We start from the raw sequence: 8879 nt of genomic DNA, 5'->3' as shown, positions 1-8879 counted from the left end.
GAAACTGCTCTTGCCTGGACTGTTGCATAAACTGGACACAGAGAACCTGCAGAAAGAGGACTGCTAAACTTGCCTAAAGATGAGATGGTTTTTCGGGGTTCCTGACTCATAAAAGAGTCTGCGAGACATTCTGCAGGACACAGCAAAAAGTGACTGAACTGTCTTTGAAATTTCCTGCTTGATGAAAATGTCTGCTGGATACTATGGGCCTGAAGGCTAAAGATGGATGCCCCAACAGTACAAAAAAACTTTGGGTGACTGTACAGGCAGCGAGATGTCTCTGTCATTTCTAGAGTTTTCTTATTTCTTGTTTACTTAGGTAATATTATATCCTTCTGGAGTCTTTGATGGAGTTAAAAAATGGTTAGTTATATTTATAGTTTTCCTTAGTTATGATAAAAGATAAAATAGATATAAATATTGTAACTGTAATTCTTGCTTGATAACTGTTTTGCTATATGTAATCTTATTATGTTAAAATGAAAGCCTTTCTTTTTTGTTTAATCAGAAAAAGGGGAAATGATGGAGGTGGGTCTTATATTAATCTGTTGCTTTCATTGGTTAATTAATAAAGAAACTGCCTAGGCCCATTTGATAGGGCGACCCTTAGGTGGGTGGATTAAACAGAACAGAATGCTGGGAGAAAGAAGCCAAGTCAGTGAGTCGCCATGATTCTCCCACTCCAGACAGACGCAGGTTAAGATCTTTCCTGGTAAGCCAGCTAATGGTACTACACAAAATATTAAAAATGGGTTAGATCAAAACATAAGAACTAGCCAATAAGAGGCTAAAACTAATTGGCCAGGCAGTGTTCAAAAAAATACAGTTCCAGTGTAATTATTTCGGGGCATAAGCTAGCCATGCGGGCGGCTGGGTGCCGGGGACACAGCCCTGCAGCTCGTATTACAACAAACATATAAAAGGAAAGATGAAAAGAGAAATTATTCCTATACACAGCTCCTAGCATCACAGAAGATCCTGCAAACTCCAACCACAAGTGTGATCCAACATCTGTCTTAGAATGGGAGATGAGGAACAAAGATTCCTAGCCTGGTGTATAGGACAAATACCTGATGCTCAAGTGCTGTCACCAGCTGCATTGCTTTTCTAGTCTCCATTTTTGGGTCCTCTCAGGATCAATGACTTTCTACACATCTTATGACAAGCTAGACAACTTGTTCAGTGTTTGTTCTGATGTGCACACATTGTGTGAGGGCTATTCTGAGTAGAAACCTTTCCTGGATTCATGGATCACTGATCATGCCTGACCTTCCTGTTTAACTTGAATTCTACAGTGTTTCAACCATGAAACCCTGCTGACACTCTGTCCTGAGTCTAAGAAAGCCCACTTTTTAGATTTCTAAATTATTTCACATCTTATCCTGATGCCCAAAGTAGAGTCATTTCTTCCCTGTGTGATGGTTGCCATCTCATTTGAGCCAAATAGGGGTTTTGAGTACACCTATATTTAAATATATACATCACAGTTGTAAATACTGTTTTATAGTTGACCAATTCAAATATGTCAACAATCCACTGTTGTAGAGACATTTTCTGGGTGATTTAAAGGGGCAGCACAGTCATATGGATTCTAGCCCATCATGTCCCTCTACTCTTGTGCAAGGTGACTTTGACATGCTTGTTTTCTCACTGTTCTCTTCTGTTTATAAGGACTGCCTACAGGGAGGATTGTGTCCTGGTTCATACCTATTCTCCTCAATGTGCATTTTGACACAGCAATACTTGGTTGTATCATGGACTTTCAGACTATCTATTATGAGGTATAGAATGTTCTTGTAATTGTCTCCAGATATGGCAAATTCGTTTTTGACAGAATTTGTATGCTTTATTGAGACACCACTATTATATGTATGAGATCTACTCTGGTCCCTTTCCTGGTGGATATCAGGCCCAGTGCACATAGTAATCACTGAAGGTGAATTTAAATGGCACATAGGGGAGTTACAAGGTTGCCCAAAGATGCAACAATTCTCCTCCAGGCTCCACTATCTGCACTTCTCACAGGACACCTGCAAACACCAAGGTTCTGTTCTGGAAAGTGTTACACATGTCCACCTTCCTTCTTACTCATATTCACTTACAAACTTAGCATCTCTTCTTTGTCTTAAATTGCCTTGTAAAAGAGCAACAAGAAAAACACAAATCGTACTCTATGCCATGTTTAATGGTCTATGTTCAGTGTTTATCACTGAATGAACAGATCTGGAAGTCAAAGACTGTGATCCTCTTCCAGAGGTGCAGTGTCAGGACTGGGCTGGTTTTCCTAAGCAGAATGAGGTCCTGTTTGCATTTTCCTGATGTTTATGTTTTTTTGACCAAAGCTCAAAAGGGACAGTTCATTCAGCAAAGACAGTGATAACTGTAGCGATGACAGAATTCAAGAAAACCTACTCTGTATCCACTTATGAGTGAGTACATACCATGTTTATCTTTCTGGATCTGGATAACCTCACTCAGGCTGTTTTTTTTTGTTCCATCCATTTGCATGTAAATTTCATGAAATCATTGTTTGTTTGTTTTTAAGCACTGAGTAGAACTTCACAGTGTAAATTTTTCTGTATTTATTCTTGTGTTGAGGGGCATCTATGTTGTTTTCAGGTTATGGTTCTTACAAATAATGCTGCTATGAACATTGTTTTCGAGTGTCATTGTAGTATAATTAAGCATCTATGGTGTACATGCCCAAGAGTGGTACTGATGTGTCTTGAGGTATTGAAGTGGATAGTAGTTGTAAAGCAAAGGATAATGAGCCTATAGTTCATGATCCTAGAGAAACTAAGTAACAAGGTGAACTCTAAGAAAAACGTACATAGATCGACCTGAAAAGGGTAAATAGACAAGATTGCCTGACAAAATTGGGAGCATGGGAATGGGGTAGAGAAGAGAGCATGAAAGGGAAAGGATTGGAGAAGAGGAGGGGGAAGAGAACTTGAAGGAAAGGGTTAGCCACGATGGAGGAAGGACAGAGATGAGAGCAAGGAAAAAAGTAATTTTGATTGAGGGAGCCATTATAAAACCTCCAGTAAGAAACCTGGAACTAGAGAAATTCTCAGAAATCCACAAGAATGACCCAAGCTAAACACTAAACAAGAGAGGAAAAGGTTGTAACATGAGTGCCTGCTTGTTGTAGGTTTCTGTCCTACCCAGTTCCCAGAGTTAATAGGTCCCAAAGAATCACACAGAAGGTCTACATAAGTTATAAACCTGGTTGGCCCCTTAGCTCAGACTTCTTATTAACTCTTTTAACTCATATTAACCCATTATGGCTCAGTACCTTTTTCAGCAGGGTAGATCACATCCTGCTTCTTCGTTGGTCTGGGCAGGACTGCAGAAAGAGCTTCCTTCTTCCCAGAATACTCTTGTTCTCATTGCACCACCTCTACTTCCTATCTGGTTTTCTTATTTATACTTCCTGCCTTTCTATCAGTTAATCGGTATTTATTTAAAATATGATTGACAGAATACAGACAATTCCCCCACACCAGTCCCCCCTCTTTTTGTTTTAAAAAACAAAGAAAATATCCATAGTCCATTTTTTTTGGGAACATGGGCATAGTTTTCCAGGCTTCTTTCTGCTGGTTGGGGGTGTTGATACTCTTATGGGAACCTAAAGAAAATTTAGAGTTATGATCAAGACCTGATTGGAGTATCCTGCGAGGCTTGATGATCTCAGGCAGCATCTTGAATCTGTTCTGGATGTAGAACTTAGACATCTGGGCCATATGTTCCTACTGGAGATTTCTCAGGTTGTCTTCCTTGATCAAACCTGATTTTTCTTAACTCAGAATGAATACAGAGCCTCTCATTTCCTGTGGAAACAAAAGCAAAATCTCTTCTCCAAAGTAACATGCCTTTTGACTTCAATTCGGAAGCCAAGGTATATTCAAAATACCTATCTTGGATTAATTTAGCAGCATTTATAATCAAATATCTTTTAGCAGCTGTTGTTTCTTCCTCAGCATTCAAACAATTCAAAAAGAGCAAAATACATACAGTATCCAGATTCTCTTTGTGTTTTCCATCTTTATGTGGCCTTATTTTAAACTCAATTTCTTTTATTTTTAATTTTTGGCTTTTTGAGACAAGTTCTCTGAATATCTCTGGCCGTCCTGGAACTGCCTCTGTAGACCAAGCTTTCCTTGAACTCACAGTGATCCACCTGTCTCTGCCTTCCCTGTGCTAGGATTAAAGGTGTGTGCCAATACACCTTTAACTCACAGGGATTTGCCTGTCTCTGCCTCCTAGGTATTGGGAGTAATGGTCCCACAGAATCACACAGACGGCCTACATAAGTTATAAAACTGATTTGCCCATTAGCTCAGATTTCTTATTAACTCTTGTAACGTATATTACTCCATTGCCATTGTTCTTATCTATGTAAGCCACATGGCTCAGTACCTTTTTCTGCATGGCAGATCACATCCTGCTTCTTCGTTGGTCTGGGCAGGACTGTGGAAAGAGTTTCCTTCTTCCCAGAATACTTCTGTTCTCATTGCTGCACCTCTATTTTCTGTCTGGTTTTCCTACTTATAATTCCTGCCTAGCTACAGGCCATTCAGCATTTATTTAAAATATGATTGACAGAATACAGACACTTCACCCACACTAGAAGTTGCCCAAAATGTCCTTGTCCTGTAGTCAGATTGATTAGTATCTTAAATGTCAACATAGAACCTTCATCCAACAACTGATGAAAACAAGCAAAAAAGCACAGTGGATCACTGAGCTCCCTAAGGTCATCTGAAAAGTGGAAGGACTGAGAATATGAACAAACAGGACAAGACCATGATGGAGACAGGCACTTTCCCTGAGGTAAAGGAGGTCACTAACACCAACTGGACAGGGAAGGAAATAGCATAGGTCCAAACTAGACCCTCTGCATATGGGTGACAGTTCTATGGTTGGAACAGACTGCAGGGCCACTGACAGTGGCACCAGGATTTAACCCTAATGCTTGAAATTTTGGGAAACCATTCTCTTTGAATGGATACATTGCCCAGCCTAGATATGGTAGGGACGAATGGGCTCTCCCCAAACAATGTACCTTACCCTTTCTGAGGAGTGGTCTGGGTGGCGAGGGAATGTGATGAGGGGGAGAGACTTGAAACTGGTATGGGTATGTAAAATGAAAAAGGTAGTTTGTTTTCTTTTTTTTAAATAAAAGAAATTAAAAAAGGAAAGCTACACTAATGTGGTTGTGTCATGTAAATATTCAGCACTCAAACATTCCAAGGTTCATTTGAACCATTATGGCTCCTAGATAACACAGTTACATGTTTCCAGTTAACCAAAAAAGCCTGATTCTCATACAATCATGTTTACATTTATTGAAAGCACCATAATATAATGCATTATTATTATTATTACAAATTTTCACCTCCTCTTCTTCTCCCATTTCCCTCCCCCTTCCCCCATTTCCTCTTTCCCTACCTCTCCAGTCCAAACAGCAGTCAGTATTCCCTGCCCTGTGGGAAGTCCAAGGTCCTCCCCACTCCATCCAGGTCTAGGAAGGTGAACATCTAAACAGACTAGGTTCTTACAAAGCCAGTACATGGAGTAGAATCAAAACCCAGTGCCATTGTTCTTGGCTTCTCTGTCAGCCCTCCGTGTCAGCCACTTTCAGAGAGTCCGGGTTGAACATATGCTCCATCAGTCCCAATCCAGCTGGCCTTGGTGAGTTCCCATTAGATCTGCCCCACCATCACAGTGGGTGGGCGCACCCCTCGCAGCTCTGACTTCCTTGCTCATGTTCTCTCTCTTTCTGCTCCTCATTTGGAACTTGGGAGCTCAGTCCAGTGCTCCAATGTGGGTCTCTGTCTCTATCTCCATCCATCGCCAGATGAAGGTTCTATGGTGATATGCAAGATAGTCATCAGAGTGCCTATAGTATAGGGCCAGTTCAGGTGCCCTCTCCACAACTGCTCAAGGAACAAGCTGGGGACATCTCCTCGAATACCTGGGAACCCCTCTAGAGTCTAGTCTCCTGTCAACCCTAAAATGGCTCCCTTAATTAAGATATATACTTCCCTGCTCCCATATCCAGTCCTCCTCCATCCCAACTGTCCCATTCCCCCAAGCTCTCCATTCTCCCGTTCTCACTTCTCTCTCCCCATCTCCCCTTACCCCTGTCACACCCCACACCCAAGCTATCAATTTTTGCCTGGTATGCTCGTCTACTTCCAATATCCAGAAGGATAACTACATGTTTTTTTTTGGGGGGGTCACCTTCCTATTTAGCTTCTCTAGGATCATAAATTATAGGCTCAATGACCTTTATTTATGGATAGAATTCACTAATGAGTGAGTTCATACCATATTCATGTTTTTGGATCTGGGTTACCTCACTCAGGATAGTTTTCTCTATTTCCATCCATTTGCATGCAAAATTCAAGATGTCATTGTTTTTTACCAATGAGTAGTACTCTAATGCGCATATATTCCACACTTTCTTTATCCATTCTTCCATTGAGGGGTATCTAAGTTGTTTCCAAGTTTTGGCAATTACAAATAATGCTGCTATGAACATAGTTGAACAAATGCTTTTGTAGTATGATAGGGCATCTCTTGGGTATATTCCCAGGAGTGGTATTGCTGGATCCTGGGGTAGGCTTATTGCGAATTTCCTGAGAAACCACCACACTGATTTCTAAAGTGGTTGCACAAGTTTGCACTCCCACCAGCAATGGATGAGTGTTCCCCTTAGTACACATCCTCTCCAGCAAAGGATACCATTGGTGTTTTTGATTTTAATCATTCTGACAGGTGTAAAATGGTATGTCGAAGTTGTTTTGATTTGCACTTCCCTAATCGCTAAGGAGGTTAAGCATGACCTTAAGTGTCTTTTGGCCATTTGAACTTCTTCTGTTGAGAATTCTCTGTTCAGATCAATACCCCATTTTTTAATTGGGTTAATTAGCATTTTAAAGTCTAGTTTCTTGAGTTCTTTATATATATTGGAGATCAGACCTTTGTCTGTTGCAAGGTTGGTGAAGATTTTCTCCCAATCAGTAGGCTGCCTCTTTTTGTCTTAATGACAGTGTCCTTTGCTTTATAGAAGCTTCTCAGTTTTAGGAGGTTCCATTTATTTAATATTGCCCTTATTGTCTGTGCTACAGGGGTTATACGTAGGAAGTGGTCTCCTGTGCCCATGTGTTGTAGAGTACTTCCCACTTTCTCTTCTATCAGATTCAGTGCGTTCAGATTTATATTGAGATCTTTAATCCATTTGGACTTGAGTTTTGTTAATGGTGATAGATATGGATCTATTTTCATTCTTCTACAGGTTGATAACCAGGTCTGCCAACACCATTTGTTAAAGATGCTTTCTTTCTTCCCTTGTATACTTTTAGCTCCTTAGTCAAAAATTAGGTGTTCATAGGTTTGTGGGTTAATATCTGGGTCTTCTATTCGATTCCATTGGAATTTCTCTGTTTTTATGCCAATACCACGCTGTTTTCATTACTGTAGCTCTGTAATAGAGTTTGAAGTCAGGAATGGTATTGACTCCAGAAGTTCCTTTATTGTATAAGATTGTTTTGGCTATCCTGGGTTTTTTTTTTCCAAATAATGATGATTATTGTTCCCTCAAGGTCTGTGAAGAATTTTGTTGGGATTTTGATAGTGACTGCATTGAATTTATATATTGCCTTTGGTAGAATTGCCATTTTTACTATGTTGATCCTACCCATCCAAGAGCATGGGAGGTCTTTCCATTTTCTGGTGTCCTCTTTAAATTCTTCAATGCCTTAAAGTTCTTGTCAAATAGATCTTTCACTTCCTTGGTTAGAGTTACCCCAAGATACTTTATGCTATTTAAGGCTATTGTAAAAGATGAAGTTTCTCTCAGTTCCCTCTCTGCTTCTCTTTCCTTTGTGTATAGGAGGGCTACTGATATTTTTGAGTTGATCTTGTAGCCTGCCACTTCATGAAGTTATTTATGAGCTGTAGGAGTTCTTTGGTAGAGGTTTGGTGGTCACTAATGTACACTACCATACCATCTACAACTAATAAAAGTTTGACTTCTTCCTTTCCAAGTCGAATCCCCTTGATCGCCTGATGTTGTCTTATTGCTATTGCTAGAACTTCAAGAACTATGTTGAAGAGATATGGTGAGAGTGGACAACCTTTTCTTGTTCCTGAATTTAGTGGAATGGCTTTGAGTTTCTCTTCATTTAATTTGATATTAGCTGTTGGCTTGCTATATATTGCTATTATTATATTTTGGTATGATCCTTGTATCCCTAACCACTCCAAAACCTTTATCACAAAGTGGTGTTGAATTTTGTCAAATGCTTTTTTTACATCTAATGAAATGATCATATGTTTTTTTTCTTTCAATTTATTTATATGATGGATTACATTAATAGATTTTCATATGTTTAACCAGCCCTGCATCTCTGGCATGAAGCCTAGTTGATTGTAATGGATATATATTTTTTAATGTGATCTTGGATTCTGTTTGCCTGAATTTTATTGAGAATTTTTGCATTGATGCTCATGAGTGAGATTAGTCTGTAATTCTCTTTCTTGGTTGTGTCTTTGGAATCGTTGTGACTGTAGCTTCGTAAAAAGAGTTTGGCAATGACTCTTCAGAAGATAATCTGAGGCATGGAAGCACCATTTTCTGTAAATTTTCTCTTAAAGTTGAGAGAGGCCACATGTTTTCCTGTGTTCCTTTTCAGAGTTTTGGTATTTCAAATTGCTTCCTTGAGAAATATCAGTGTGAAATTGTCCCATGCCATTTATTAAATTAATTATATCTTCAAAAATTGGCTAATACCATATTTTCAGACCATGTACAATCTTATGGTCTACCCTGGGAGGACATGACCTCTGAGCATGGCCACACCAAGAGTCTC

The sequence above is a fragment of the Chionomys nivalis genome, chromosome 10 (genome assembly GCF_950005125.1).
Source record: "Chionomys nivalis chromosome 10, mChiNiv1.1, whole genome shotgun sequence".
Lineage (NCBI taxonomy): Eukaryota > Metazoa > Chordata > Mammalia > Rodentia > Cricetidae > Chionomys > Chionomys nivalis.
The sequence above is the reverse complement of the archived record's forward strand: the minus strand, read 5'-3'. Positions refer to the sequence as shown.